Source organism: Giraffa tippelskirchi, chromosome 5 (assembly GCF_054371585.1).
Source record: "Giraffa tippelskirchi isolate mGirTip1 chromosome 5, T2T-mGirTip1v1.2.pri, whole genome shotgun sequence".
Lineage (NCBI taxonomy): Eukaryota > Metazoa > Chordata > Mammalia > Artiodactyla > Giraffidae > Giraffa > Giraffa tippelskirchi.
In genome coordinates, this window is record NC_137279.1 from 49,750,157 (window position 1) to 49,766,281 (window position 16,125).

The 16,125-nt window shown below is 41.3% G+C and overlaps 1 non-coding gene across 1 annotated transcript; it reads right to left on the minus strand.

The window, feature by feature from the left end:
* Nucleotides 1-2,713: 2,713 nt before the first annotated feature.
* Nucleotides 2,714-2,786, minus strand: TRNAG-CCC (transfer RNA glycine (anticodon CCC)). The gene has a single exon. It is a non-coding gene; the product is annotated as a tRNA-Gly (tRNA).
* Between the last annotated feature and the right edge of the window lie 13,339 nt (nucleotides 2,787-16,125).

Here is a 16,125-nt window from a genome sequence, read left to right on the forward strand (position 1 = left end):
CCAGAGTTTCTGATTCAATAGGTCTTTTCAGGGGCCCAAGAATTTGCATTTCAAACAAGTTCCCATTTGACCCTGATGTTGCTGGTCCATGGACCACACTTTGAGAACCACCACTCTAGATAAACCATCTTTCCTAAATTACCCTGTTTAAGTAGTGATGTAGATGGACCTGGAGTCTGTCATATAGAGTGAAGTAAGTCAGAAAGAGAAAAACAAATATTGTATATTAACACATATATATGGAATTGAGAAAAATGATACAGATGGACCTATTAGCAGGGCAGGAACAGAGATGCAGATGTAGAAGGGATGTGTGGACATGGTGGGGCAAGGAAGAAGAGATGGGTGGGATGAATTGGGAGAATAGAATTGACATAAATACACTATCACGTGTAAAGTAGACAGCTGGTGGGAAGTTTCTGTACAACACAGGGAGCTCAGCTCGGTGCTCTGGGATGACCTAGAGCAATGGGATGGGGGGTGGGAGGGAGGTTCCAGGGGAAGGGGATAAATGTAGCTGATTCACTTCATTGTACAGCAGAAACACAACATTGTAAAGCAATTATACTCCAATAATAAAAAATAAATAGAAATAAACTACCCTGTTTCATTTTTTCTGTCACCAATTCCATTCCTTTTTTATTTAATGTCAAGTATGAGCTTTAACTGTTCACTTTGGCCAGCTTCTGAGCCTATTTAATTGATTCTAGAATATGTGGAAAGTCAAATCTTGAGACTTTAGTATTAAGATTTTTCACTGTTTGATCTTAATCTACACAGCTTCCCAATCTTATCGTTCACTCTTCTCTCGACTCCAACAATATGAGGCCACCTGACTTCTAAACAAGTTAGTCAAATTCCTACCTCAGGCCCTCTGCCCATGCCATCATCCCCTCCTGGAATCCACTTGTGCACTTAACACACATAGACTCACACACTGAATCCAGTCCAGGTACTTCCTCTTCCATGAAGCTCTCCTGGGCTACCAGCATCCATGGTGATGTCTCCTGCTGAAAACCTCTTATTTTAAACTAATCAAACCCTCTCTTGTAATAATTTTTATATTACTATTTGTTATATACTTGCATCTTGTCTCTTCAATATAGTGCAAACTTTGCAAGGGCAGGGGCCATGCTTTATACAGAACTTATTTGTACAGGCCACAGACTTCAGCCTAGAACTATAAGCAAGGTCATTTACCCTACAAAATGGGGGAGGAAGATACTTACTTTTTCTCTAAAGTAAATAATGGGATGGAACCTGAAATCTGCAGATGCAGAAGACATATTAGTAAGAGGCAATAGAAATCTAATATCTGATTACCTCCAAGCAGTGCTCTGAGACTAATTAATGTTTACATAGGTTTTTGAGATGTTCAGATGGAAGGCGTTTAAAAGAGTTGGAATGATGATGACGATCCCTGGGTCTCTTTCAAAATTTCATACCAAATTTCATAGCACCCCTCAGGTTTACCCAGGCTAGGAAGAGGGTCAAGGGCTACTCCTCTGCTGGTGGCTGAAAGGTGACTTTCCAATAGCGCTTGAGATTTTCAGGGAAAGCAAACTTTAAAATAAGGCTGATGGTGTTGAAAATCCCAACATAACAAACCCTTGGCTTCCTGAGCAAAACTGAAACCAGAATGCTCCTTTTCATCCTCCTGCAGGAATGCTGGACTCTAGAACTGATTCTCTGCTTCACTTCTGCAATCACTGGCTGTCAAGTTTCAGGATTGTGCCTGCAGCTACCTGGATTATGTTTGTATTGCTGCTGCTGCTAAGTCACTTCAGTCATGTCCGACTTGGTGCGACCCCATAGACGGCAGCCCACCAGGCTCCGCCGTCCCTAGGATTCTCCAGGCAAGAATACTGGAGTGGGTTGCCATTTCCTTCTCCAGTGCATGAAAGTGAAAAGTGAAAGTGAAGTCGCTCAGTCATGTGCGACTCTCAGCGACCCCATGGACTGTAGCCTACCAGGCTCCTCCGTCCATGGGATTTTCCAGGCAAGAGTACTGGAGTGGGGTGCCATTGCCTTCTCCGATGTTTGTATTATGGCAGCTCAAAGGCATTTTTGGCCTGAGTTTATATATATATATATATATATATATACACACACATATGCTTTATTATATATATATAAATATACATAATATGTTATAAATATATAATATATATAAAGTTTATATATATACATATATATAAAATATATATGTGTGTGCATGCTCAGTTGCTAAGTCGTGTCTGACTCTTTGTGATCCCATGGGTCGTGTGATGGTAAATAATTCACCTCCCAAGGCTGGAAACACAGGAGAAACAGTTTCAATCCTTGAGTCGGGAAGATCCCTTGGAGAAGGAAATGGCAACCCACTCCAGTATTCTTGCCTGGAGAATTCCGTGGACAGAGGAGCCTGGCTGGCTACAGACCATGGAGTCGCAAAGAGCTGGACAGGACTGAGCAACTGAGCACACATGTATAATATACATACATATATATATATATATATATACATACATACACACATATATATGGTGGTTTAGTCGCTACATCGTGTCTGTATGTATGTATATGCTAACTTGAGATTTTCTTTAGCCCTCATTTTCTTTCTTTCTTTTTTAATATTTATTTATTTATTTGACTGAGTCAGGTCTTAGTTGCAGTACTTGGGTTCTTTAGTTTTGGCATGTGGGCTATTTTACTTGCAGCATTTGGGATCTAGTTCCCTGACCAGGGATTGAACCTGGACCCCCTGTATTGGGAGCTCAGAATCCTAACCACTGGACCACCAGGGAAATCCTTCTAGACCTTATTTTCCTTGGAAACAACTCTTCTTTCTCTTTTTCCTTTGCTTTATTCCTGCATCCTTGTTTAGGTTGACTTGGCTTGGTACTACTTTGGTTTTATGGTTAATAATTCATTAACCACTAAAAAAAAAATCTCTGAATCCATAACTATGACTGCCTATGTTAGATGAAAAGAGCTCCAATAACTTTACAGGCCCAGGCAGACATAGGTACGGTTATAATTAAACAGTAAATCACTACAAGATACCCTCAGAGGCATGCCTCAGATGTGCTGGGAAAAGTCAAACGTTCTCACCTGCCAGCAGGAAAGAAAGAAAGAAAGAAAAAAAAGACTAGCCCAGTCAAGCTTGACCAGACAAGGTTTATACGTGGTATGATCATAAAGCCACTCCTGGACTGTATTTCCAGGAATAAAAAATCCAGTGTACAAAGAGCCAGGGTCATATTCCACACCAGATGCTAATTCCTTTCTTAGCTGCAAGATCAGATCAAACCATTTCCTGGTTGGCAACGGGCAACTTTGGTTAGACTAATGCATGAGATTAGAAGTCCTCAGACTGCTATGACTCATGTGCCAAGAAAGTCTGCAATTTAATTAAGACAAAAATGACAACAAATTACAAAAAAGTCTCCACTTCAGGCCCTGAATTAGAAGGAACCTGAACCTGGATCTGCCATCAGTTAACCAAGATCTCAGGGCTCCTTCCTTTGGCCTCGAAGACTCTTTGTTGACATTGTTCTTGCACAAGGACATCAGTGTGGGTGGCCCTTTATTCCTGACTCAGACTTTTAAAAAACAAACAAATAAGCAGTGGAGGAGGCCCAGATTCTCAGTCTCTAACTGCCCTTTGAGCCCAATTCAGGATCTGCTTCCGTGAAAGAAGTGTGTCTCTCTCCTGGGCAAATGTAAATGGATGAAAACTTAATGAAGCCTCCTCCCCACGTTATTTTTATAGGAAAATGTTTCCTGAGGTGTACATGACTGGCTTATTACCTTTGGGACACAAATCTCCCAGTAAGATGATGACTGTAGTCCTCATCATAAGGATCTGATTCTGGAAGAGACCTTACAGATAATACAGTCCAAACTCTATAATTTTTCTCTGCCTTCTTTTAGAAGGCTCCAAGGTAAAGGGATCAAAGGATTTGCCACAATTATAGAGCCACGGTCTATGACATGTCCTCTCAGTGTGGCTCCCGACCATCTGACAGACAGCCTCACCTGGGAATGTACTAGAAAGGGAACTTCTCAGGCCCTGTCCCAGACTTTCAGAATGAGAAACCCCAGGGATGGGGCCCAGCAATCTGTTTTAACCACTTGACCTGATGGTGTAAAATTTGATGACCACTGGTTTGTAGGAAAAACATATATTTACAGGGGCAGAAAATTGGGGTGGGGAGGCAGACTTTATTATCTGCCTTGAAAGAAAAGTGAAAGTGAAAGTCACCCAGTTGTGTCTGATTCTTTGTGACCCCATGGACTATATAGTCCATGGAATTCTCCAGGCCAGAATACTGGAGTGGGTAGCCTTTCCCTTCTCCAGGGGATCTTCCCAACCCAGGGATCGAGCCCAGGTCTCATGCATTGCAGGCAGATTCTTTACCAGCTGAGTCACAAGGAAAGCCCAAAAAAATTGGAGTGGGTAGCCTATCTCTTTTCCAGCAGATCTTCCCGAGCCAGGAATTGAACCAGGGTCTCCTGCATTGTAGGTGGATTCTTTACCAATTGAGCTATGAGGGAAGCCTATCTGCCTTGAGTGTGTGTATAAATAGCCATTTTTTTTTCTCCTTTCTTTGAAACACAATTACTTCATGTGAAAATTTAAGGGTATCTTATTTTGCCCCCTTAACCAAGAGAGGGCTGACGATGTAATGCAAGAGCATTCTCTTTCTACTCGCCTTTCATCTCATGATGGAGCCAAGATTCTGCTCAGAGAAAGGTATTGCCCCTGCCAGTGCCTGCCCTGGAGGCTGCCAGGCAAGGAGCTTTCCTGTATAATTCACAAGGAGCCCGGGCAAGCTGAGGGAAGAAATCTGCAGGAGGACCGCCTGGTCAGGAAACACCTGGTAGGGAAGTCCACACATGGTCAGAGGAGCTGAGGGCCTGGAGCCTCCAAAGCAAGGACAAATGTCCCCAATAACCTTCCATGCGCTGTTCCCAGAATAAAGGATGGAAAGGTGGGGTGTGCCCAAAGTAATTGTGTTTCAAAGAAAGGAGAAAAAAAATGGCTATTTATACACACACTCAAGGCAGATAGGCTTTCCTCATAGCTCAATTGGTAAAGAATCCACCTGCAATGCAGGAGACCCTGGTTCATTCCAGTCAAAGAAAGGCATTGGATGAGGACTATTCATAGAAATCTGTATTTATCACACATGGCTGGCATTTTCCTGTTTATCTTTCTGTCTTGACAAATTCAGCTGGGACTTGTTGGTTTTGTTTTTTTTTTGGCTGCCCCCCACAGCTTGTGGGATCTTAGTTCCCTAACCAGGGATAGAATCTGGGCCCCCAGCAGCGGAAGTGAGGAGTCCTAACCACTGTACTACCAGGGAATTCCTTCTTGAGGAAAGGGCCATTACCTGGACTTCATAGCTCTGCCACTGGGTACCTAGTGAAGTCATTCAGCACTGTGTGTGGAGACAAGTTAGCTGGTTATTGAACTTGGGGAGGCAATATAGGATAACAGTTAGGTGTAGGAATCAGACTGCTTGGCTTTTGCATTAGCTAGCTGCTTGAATTTGGGAGAGTTATGTGACCTCTTTGTGCCCCAGGAGTTCTACAGAAAAAAAGAATCAGTAATAATATTAGTATCTACTTAGTGAGACTTGAAAGAGATAATCCATATAAGTGCCTGCTATGTCAGTATGAACAAAATCAAAGTCCCCAAACCCATCCTGACCCTTCTTGCACCTGCATCTTTGTTTCTGCCGTTCTGCTCTTTGGGGATTCCCTGGGCCCAGTCCCCGCCAGTCACAGAGGTCAACCTGTGCCTCCTGTTTCTCCAGAGTTCACCTCAAACACCACTTCCTCATGGAGCGCCTCTCGCTCGATCACTTGTCCCATCAGCCACACAGCACTGTGTTTTTATATTTTTGTGGTATTCATCACATTTTCCCTCAGACTGTATAATGTACAAAGGACCTCAGGTTACTCTCTCTGTTTCATCTCTGTTTCCCTCTGAAGTGCCAAGTGAGAGGAGGCCTGGAAGTGAAAGTGAAAGTTGCTCAGTCGTGTCTGACTCTGCGACCCCATGGACTATAGTCCATGGAATTCTCCAGGCCAGAATACTGGAGTGGGTAGCCTTTCCCTTCTCCAGGGGATCTTTCCAACCCAGGGATCAAACCCAGGTCTCCCGTATTGCAGGTGGGTTCTTTACCAGCTGAGCCACAAGGGGAGTGCCAAGTGAGAGGAGGCCTAGACTGAGCATATTGGTGTTTCAATGTTTTCCTGTCACAAGGATTCAAAAACCCAGTTCAATTCAACTTATAAGGTGGAAGGATTTTTCTTGCTCATGAAATGGAAAATTCCTGAGGAAATACATTCAGGCTTCACATGTGGTGCCATCAGAGCTCCGGCTCTGTGTTCTGGAATTCCCTCAGCTCTGGTTTCTGAGGTGTCATCTCTGTTCTCAGTACAGCCAGTAGCAACAGGCTGGGCTACAAACTTCTCGGTCAAGTCTAGGGAGAGAATACATTTCTCTAAACAGCAAATGCAAGTCTTTAACTTCACTCAGGTCAGGCCAGTTTACATCAGGTACTCATCCCTTAACCCATGAGAGACAGCTGAGGCAAGAGGGTGGGATCCCCCTGGTCAGTCAGTTTGCCTTCAAATGCAAACTGCCTTCAAATGCAAACTTCAACTCCTCTTAAACTCCTGCTGCTCCACAGTGGGGATGCCAAACACAAGCTGGGGCTGCTGAAGCAGGAAAAGATATATATATATATATATATCTCACACTCGTCTGCTAGTCTTTACAATATCTTTGTCAGGCAGTTTCTGGGTAGCTTTTTAGATAACACTGAAGTGCAGCAACAACAATCATTGGCCTTGGAACATTTAGAACTCAACATACCTTCTTAAAGCCCATTTCTATATCTTATTTTATTTCACCTTTCAAACCTCAGAAGTAAACATATCCTCACTATTCAAGCAAGTCTCTCCTTTATTTAGTTATTTTTAATCATGTAACAGCACCTATATAGCCACCCCCAAGAGACATCTGCCTTCCTCCATCTCAAGGAAACTCATCCTGAATCCTGTGTTCTCACTTATTTGCTTGTCTTTTCATATCACTTTATTTCATCTCTATGTATTTCTACAAAGTACCTTTTTATTCTAGTCATTTTTAACTGCATCAAAAGGGTCTCATCATGCATGTAATTGTTTGGAATTTATTTTTCATATATTGCTAAGATCCAACCATATTGTTATATGAGGCTGTAGTGCATGTTGCTGTAACTTCTGAATCCTATTCCATTGTGATAATAAAACAGAGCTTATCCGTCTACTCTCCTTTTGATTGGCATTTGAGTTGTTTTGGGGGTTTTTGTTAGAGTGAAGAGGAGGATGGATACTTGTAAAAGAAGATCAACAAGGAGAAACTTACTCTGTAGACAACAAAACCTATTGTGAAGCTATAGTAATGAAGTTTTGTAGTGCTGGCTCAGGGACAGACAAACTGACCAATGGAATAGAATGGGGTGGTATGAAACTTTGCTGTGTGTCAGAGGTGATATTTAAGACTACTGGGGAAAGGAGAGACTACTCAATAAGTAGAGTTGGATAAAATTATTATCCCACATGAAAAAGGATGAAGTCAAATTCCTACCTCACAGTATAAGCAAACATAGACATCAAATGGGTCAAGATCTTAAATATAAAAAAAATATAAACAATATTTATTTTTCTCTTTCTGACTTACTTCACTCTGTATGCCAGATTCTAGGTCCATCCATGTCTCTATAAATAACCCTATTTCTTTCCTTTTAGTGGCTGAGTAACAGTCCATCATATATATGTACCACATCTTCTTTATCCACTCATCTGTCATTGGACATTAGGTTGTTTCCATGTCTTGCCTGTTGTAAATAGCAATGCAACGAAAAGTGGCACAGATGAACCTATTTGTAGGGTAGGAATAGAGACACAGACATAGAGAATGGACATGTGGACACAGAGGGGAAAAGGGAGGGTGGGACAAATTGGGAGATTAGGATCGACATATGGACGCTATGAACAAAGCTAGCAGAGATGATGGAATTCCAGTTGAGCTATTTCAAATCCTAAAAGATGATGCTGTTAAAGTGCTGCACTCAATATGCCAGCAAATTTGGAAAACTCAGCAGTGGCCATAGGACTGGAAAAGGTCAATTTTCATTTCAATCCCAAAGAAAGGCAATGCCAAAGAATGCTCAAACTACCGCACAATTGTACTCATCTCACATGCTAGTAAAGTAATGCTCAAAATTCTCCAAACCAGGCTTCAACAGTACATGAACTGCAAACTTCCAGATGTTCAAGCTGGATTTAGAAAAGGCAGAGGAACCAGAGATCAAATTGCCAACATCTGTTGGGTCATCGAAAAAGCAAGAGAGTTCCAGGAAAACATCTACTTCTGCTTTATTGATTATGCCAAAGCCTTTGACTGTGTGGACCACAACAAACTTTGGAAAATTCTTCAAGAGATGGGAATACCAGACCACCTGACCTGCCTCCTGAGAAATCTGAATGCAGGTCAAGAAGCAATAGTTAGAACTGGACATGGAACGACAGACTGGTTCCAAATCGGGAAAGGAGTACGTCAAGGCTGTATATTGTCACCCTGCTTATTTAACTTATATGCAGAGTACATCATGAGAAATGCTGGGCTGGAGGAAGCACAAGCTGGAATCAAGATTGCTGGGAGAAATATCAATAACCTCAGATATGCAGATGACACCACCGTTATGGCAGAAAGGGAAGGAGAACTAAAGAGCCTCTTGATGAAAGTGAAAGAGGAGAGTGAAAAAGTTGGCTTAAAACTCAACATTAGAAACTAATATCATGGCATCTGGTCCCATCACTTCATGGGAAATAGATGGGGAAACAGTGGAAACAGTGAGAGACTTTATTTTGGGGGGCTCCAAAATCACTGCAGATGGTGATTGCAGCCATGAAATTAAAAGACGCTTATTCCTTGGAAGAAAAGTTATGACCAACCTAGACAGCATATTAAAAAGCAGAGACATTACTTTGCCAATAAAGGTCCATCTAGTCAAAGCTATGGCTTTTCCAGTAGTCATGCATGGATGTGAGTGTTGGACTATAAAGAGAGCTGAGCACTGAAGAATTGATGCTTTTGAACTGTGGTGTTGGAGAAGACTCTTGAGAGTCCCTTGGACTGCAAGGAGATCCAACCAGTCCATCCTAAAGGAAATCAGTCCTGAATATTCATTGGAAGGACTGATGCTAAAGCTGAAACTCCAATACTTTGGCCATCTTATGCAAAGAACTGACTCATTTGAAAAGCCCCTGATGCTGGGAAAGATTGAAGGCAGGAGGATAAGGGGATGACAGAGGATGAGATGGCTGGATGGCATCATCAACTCAATGGACATGAGTTTGAGTAAACTCTAGGAGTTGGCGATTGACAGGGAGGCCTGGTGTGTTGCAGTCCACGGGGTCGCAAAGAGTTGGACACGACTGAGCAACTGAACTGAACTGATGTACACTACCATGTGTGAAATAGATAGCTAGTGGGAACCTGATATAAAGCACAGGAAGCTCAGCTAGGTGCTCTGTGATAGCCTAGATGGGTGTAATGTGGGGGCAGGAGGGAGGTCCAAGAGGGAGGGATGGAGATATATGTGTATATAAACATATATGTGTATATATATATATATATACACATACATGTTACTGATTTACCTTGTGGTACAGCAGAAACTAATACAACTTTGTAAAGTAATTATATTCCAATTTTAGAAAGTACATAAAAATTCTAATTAGAAAATGTGGGTGAATCTTTTAGAACTTAGAGTTGGAAAAGACTTAAGACACAAAACGCTTTTTTTTTTTTTTTGATTTTTAAGAAACTTGATTTAATAAACATATCAAACTTTGTACAATGATCATGCATAATCTTTTTGACACAAATGGAATATTCCCCTAAACTGACCATATTTTTGGCCACCAAGAAGGAAAGCAAAAATTATCTAGACCACAATCTCTGACTATAATACAAAATACAAAGAGTAGCCCCCTTCCCCCAAATCTTTTTTTTTTTTTAATAAATTTATTTATTTTAGTTGGGGGCTAATTACTTTACAATATTGTAATAGTTTTTGCCATACATTGACATGAATCAGCCATGGGTTCACATGTGTTCCCCTTCCTGGACCCCCCACCCACCTCCCTCCCCATCCCACCCCTCTGGGTCATCCCATTGCCCCGGCCCTGAGCCCCTGTCCCATGCATCAAACATGGAATGGTGTTCTGTTTCACATATGATAATATACATGTTTCAATGCTATTCTCCCAGAACGTCCCACCCCCACCTTCTCCCTCAGAGTCCATAAAATTGTTCTATGCATCTGTGTCTCTTATTCTGTCTCGCATATAGGGTTATCGTTACCATCTTTCAAATTCCATATATATGCATTAGTATACTGTATTGTTGTTTTTCTTTCTGGCTTACTTCACTCTGTATAATGGGCTCCAGTTTCATCCATCTCAGTAGAACCGATTCAAATGTATTTTTTTTAATGGCTGAGTAATATTCCATTGTGTATATGTACCACAGCTTCCTTATCCATTCGTCTGCTGATGGACATCTAGGTTGCTTCCATGTCCTGGCTATTGTAAACAGTGCTGCGATGAACATTGGGGTACACGCGTCTCTTTCAATTCTGGTTTCCTCGGTGTATATGCCCAGCAGTGGGATTGCTGGGTCATATGGCAGTTCTATTCCCAGTTTTTTAAGGAATCTCCACACTGTTCTCCATAGTGGCTGTACTAGTTTGCATTCCCACCAACAGTGTAAGAGGGTTCCCTTTTCTCCACACTAAAAAGGAGAAGCTGATAAATTTGACTACATTCAAGGTAAGAGCATTTGTTTGCCTATAGGTTTTAGGCAAACAATCGCCAGGACTAAAGATTATTCTGCTGCTTTAAACCCCACCCCCATGATAAACCTTTTATAACCTGAGATTAGATTTGAATATACATAAAATTGTAGCTGACTTCATCGTCTTAAAGGGAACCATTGTTTCCTTCACACTGTAAATAATAGTCTTACTGGAGCCAAATGACCCTCTTCAGTGGACGCGGCTCCCCTCAACCAGGCGTTCCCCTCTTGCTTCCTGATTGCTCTCTCACTCCCACTTGAATGTGAACATCAGAGTCTTTACAGGCTTGAAATAGGGTTGGGAGAAAAAAAAGATTAAAATCTGCAACATTAAAACAAATGGGACATTATTTCTATCCCAAAGTAAAATTTGAAGTTTCTGAAAATAAAGTTACTAGGACTTCACTGGTGGTCCAGTGGTTAAGAATCTGCCTTGCAATGCAGGGGATGTGGGTTTGATCTCTAATCAGGGAACTAAGATCTCACGTGCCACGGGGGCAACTAAGCCCTCATGCCACAATGAAGACCCAGCACAGCCAAAATGAAATAAATAAATAAAGTTTCCAAAGAAGGTAAGGAAAATCAATAAACTTTCCTTCTTCAAATATTTGTTGAGCACCAACGATCTGTCAGACACTGTGCTAGAAGCTACAAGTACAAAAGTAAATTAGATGCAGCCCTAACCTTAAGGAGTCTACAATCTGTCACAGTAAGACAAGGCGACGATAGGGCAACAAGCATCCTTGGTGCTGTTAGAATTGTCGTAGGGTCCAGTAGGGCACCAAGGAAGAGATGGCCCGTCCTACTAGAAGGGGCAGGGAATGTGGAGGAAAAGTAAGCACAGGAGAAGCTTGAAATACGCAATTTAAGCAAAGACATGAAGGTATGAATAATAATTAGGCTGCTTCTAAGGCATGTCAGTCGTGTCTGACTCTTTGCAACCCTATGGACTGCAGCCTGCCAGACTCTTCTGTCCATGGGATTCTCCAGGCAAGAATACTGGAGTGGCTTGCCATTTCTTACTCCAGGGGATCTTCCTGACCCAGGGATCAAACCCTTGTCTCTAACATTGTCTTCCTGCATTGGCAGGCGGATTCTTTACCACTAGCACCACCTGGGAAATCCAAAATAATTATAGAGAAACAAAAGTAGCCAGTATGGCTGAAGCGTAGAGTCCATAGGAAGAGGTTAGATGAGATCATCATGCAGCGTTAGGCAGAGGCCAGTGGGTGCTTGAAATTTCCCCTAGAAGCCCCAGGTTGCCACGGAAGAGTTTTGAACAAGGAGTGACATCATTAAATTTGGTTTCTGGGAGATAACCCTGGAGTGTGGGTGGAGAGACGGAGAATGGTGGCAGAGACCTCCCCCAGGACAGAGACCTCCCCCAGGACAGAGACCTCCCCCAGGACAGAGACCATAATGGCTGAAACAAGGCATTAGCATCTGGAGAGGAAGGGCTGGGAACGGTGTGAAGAATTTGGACACTGATTTGATTTCAAAGAAAAAGTGGAGGTACTTCCAGGAGGCCACTTTTACCCTAAAATAAGTCCTCGATGGTGTCAAAATTACAACATAGCCCCTCTTGCCTAATGGACAGCAAACAACAATTTCAATGCACAGCAAAGTATACATCCAATATTACAACAATCACACAAAGGGATGTACCTTAGGGTGACAGGTTCAGGCCCAACATCTTTATCTGTATTCCATGAATATCCTAGGCATCCATGATATTCCTTTTCATTGGGGTTTTCTATTTATGTGGATGTATGATGCAAACACACAAGCCTTTTTCAGATTTGTGCAAAATAATAAGAGAATATCATTATTATGAATTCATAACACAAACACTGACAGGCTGCACATGGAACCCAGATTTGTAAAAGAAAAGGCAAAGAAAAAGAATCTGGCAAGAAATCTATCAAAGACAAAGACACAACAGAAACGAGTCCCTGAGTTGTCCTGCTCAGCGCTCAACAGTGATCTTGAGGCAGGAAGATGCTCAAGACCAAACGTCTACCTTTTTCATCCCCCACCATCAATTCTCTTCTAGACAGTGGTTTCTCTGTGATTATTCTGTGAGCACGCCAGGTCATGGTAAACAAGCAGGGAACCAGCTATCCATTCTGCTTCCTCAGCGTCTCCCACCTGTTCTCTCCTTTTTGCTGTCATACTGCCTGCAGGCCATCATTCCCTTTGACCTTGGCAACAGCCTAACATAGGACCTACTAGTAGGTCTTGATGCTCTGGAATCAGTGTCAGTAGGGAGAACTTCTCAATAAAGGGTGGCTCTTCTGATTGTTTATGCCTCTGATCTGTCTCCAGATTTATATTTCTGAAATACAGATCTGATCATGTCGCTTCTGTTCAAAACCTGCTGTGGTCTCTCCTTCCCTGTAGACTGAGGTCTGGAAGTCACAGCCTTCAGTTAAAAACCCTATCAATCCCTCCAGCCTTTCTCTTCTACAGTTTCTACCATTTTCCCCAGCCTCACGTGCTCTTGCCGTAACTCAGACTTCTTGCCCTCCCTGAGCCCTGAGCTCTCCTCCTCTGTACCTTTCTATCAAGTGTGTGTGTGTGTGCATGCCTGTGTATTTATCTAATCAGCCTATACAAAGCATGGCCATTTAAAATCCCAAATCTTTTGCTTTTTTCTCTCTCTTGCCTGTATGCCTATAGGATGTAGTTTATGTCTGTTAGAATGCCAATTATAGCATCTATTGGTCTGAAATGTTTTAAAGGCGATTTTTCATTTATTATGGTTTTAGAGCCTCAGGAAAATAGGCATTCAACATTTTTTTTTTTTCGGTATCTCTCTGTCCAGTATTTCCTGCACTTAGAAGGTAAGAAATGGCTATTAAGTTGAATTGAATAATTCACTCACACTGCAGGTCTCTAAATCTCCAGTATGAGCTATGATGATACAGAGGCTCATCTTGACACAGTAAATTCCTTTGAGTTTATTGACTCTGCACGTGGGCATGAATAGGACAAGGAATGTCATTGTGTTCACTTATTACCTTCTTCCCCAAGAGGCAGAAAAAGGACTTAGTTCACCAGCATTGGTCCTAACAACTTAGAAAAAAATATATGGTGAAGCAGACTTTGATGGTGTGTGGAGAGAAAAAAAATATGTTTGTTTTTTATGAAAGAAAATGAACTTAGCTCCACAATACCCTGAGAAATTGCCTTTGTGTTCAGCATTTCTGGTTGTTTATTTTGAATCCCCATACGTTAATATCCAAGAACTCATACAATTCAATAGCAGAAAAAAAAAAGAAATCCTAAATAATCTGATTTGAAAATGGGCAAAGGATCTGAATAAACATTTTTTTCAAAGAAGATAAATGAATGGCCAGTAGGTACACAAGAAGGGTTCATTACTAATCATCAGGGAAATGCAGATAAAAACCACAGTGAAATATCACCTCACACCTATTAGAATGACTGTAAACAAAAAGACAAGGGAAAATAAATGCAGTGAGGATGTGGTGAAAAGGGAAACTTTGTGCATTGTTGGTTGGATTATAAATGTACAGCCATCATGGAAAACAGTACGGAGGTTCCTCAAAAAATTAAAAATAGAATGACCATATGATCCATAATTCCACTTCTGGGAGTATATCTGAAGGAAATGAAAACACCATGTTGAAGAGATAGCTGCACCCCACGTTCATAGCGGCATTATTTACAATAGCCAAGACATGGGAACAACCTAGGTGTCCATCAGTGGATAAGTGGATAAAAAAGATGTGGTATATATACAGTGGAATATTATTCAGCCATGAAAAAGAAGGAAATCCTGCCATTTGCAACAAAATGATTGGACCTTGAGGGCTAAGTAAAGTAAGTCAGACAGAGAAAGATAAATACTGTATGATCTCACTTATATGTAGAATTTTAAAAAAACTCAGAAAAAGAGATCAGATTTGTGGGCAGCAGAGGGGTGGGGTGGGGTGAATTAGATGAAGATGGTCAGCTGGTCAAATCTCGAGTTTAAGGTAGATAAGTACTAGGGATGTAACGTATACAACATGATGAGTAGAGTTCTCACTGCTGTGTAGTATATTTGAAAGTTGTTAAGAGAGCAGATCCTTACTAAGAGTTCTCATCACAAGGGAAAAAAATTTTTTTTGGTATCTATATGAGTTGATGGATGTTAATTACACTTACTGTGGTAATTGTTTCACAATATATGTGAGACAAATTGCGCTGTACACCTTAAACTTACATAGTGCCATGTGCTAAGTCACTTCAGTCGTGTCCAACTCTGGGTGACCCCATTGACTGCAGCCCACCAGGCTCCTCTGTCCATGGGATTCTCCAGCCAGGAATACTGGAATGGGTTGCCATGCCCTCCTCTAGGTGATCTTCCCCACATAGTGCCATAGGTCAATTATATCTTAATAAAACTGGGTGGAGGGAGTTAGAAACCTCATAAATAACTATACTTCAGTCTCAGCCTTTTTAAAATACTAATCATAGGGCATGCTAATAGGTGAATCTAGAAAAGAAGTTCCATGGTCAAATAAGGTTGTGAGATACTGGATTAAACAAAGAACAGAATTTCTCAGGGCTTTTATCATGTTAATGAACTTTGAATCTCTAGCAGTCAGCATATGATATTCGAGTGTTCTTCAATTTATTTGAAAATGGAATTCTTTTATAATAGTGCACTGTTGTAACCTAATATTTCATGGAACACATTTTGGGAAGCACTACTCTAATTTAATATTAATATCTGAAGACTGTATATGAGGATAAATATTTATTCATATATTTATTTATTTATGGCTGCATCTGGTCTTAGTTGTGGCACGAAGGCTCAGCAGTTGCAGCTCCAAGGCTTAGTTGTTCCACAGCATGTGGGATCTTAGTTCCCTGAACAGAGATCAAATCCATATCCCCTGCATTGGAAGGTGGATTCTTAACTGTTGGACCACCAGGGAAGTCCCTGTATATGAGTTTTTGCATCTCCTATTACTCTTCTTCTAAGGTCCGGAGGATTTCAACAGTGATTACAGGAGAAATATACATTTTATAAGTTTTATGAATCCTTTATCTAACCCAGATAGATGGACTGTAGATTTTTCGTAAATATTCAGAGGAAAGCTCTCTAGTAATTTATGGAAAATGAGAGAATTTTTGTATCATTTCCAACCTTATCTTTTTATCTAGAATGGCACAGATTGTCTGTCTTTCAAGGCTCTGGGTAATTAAAA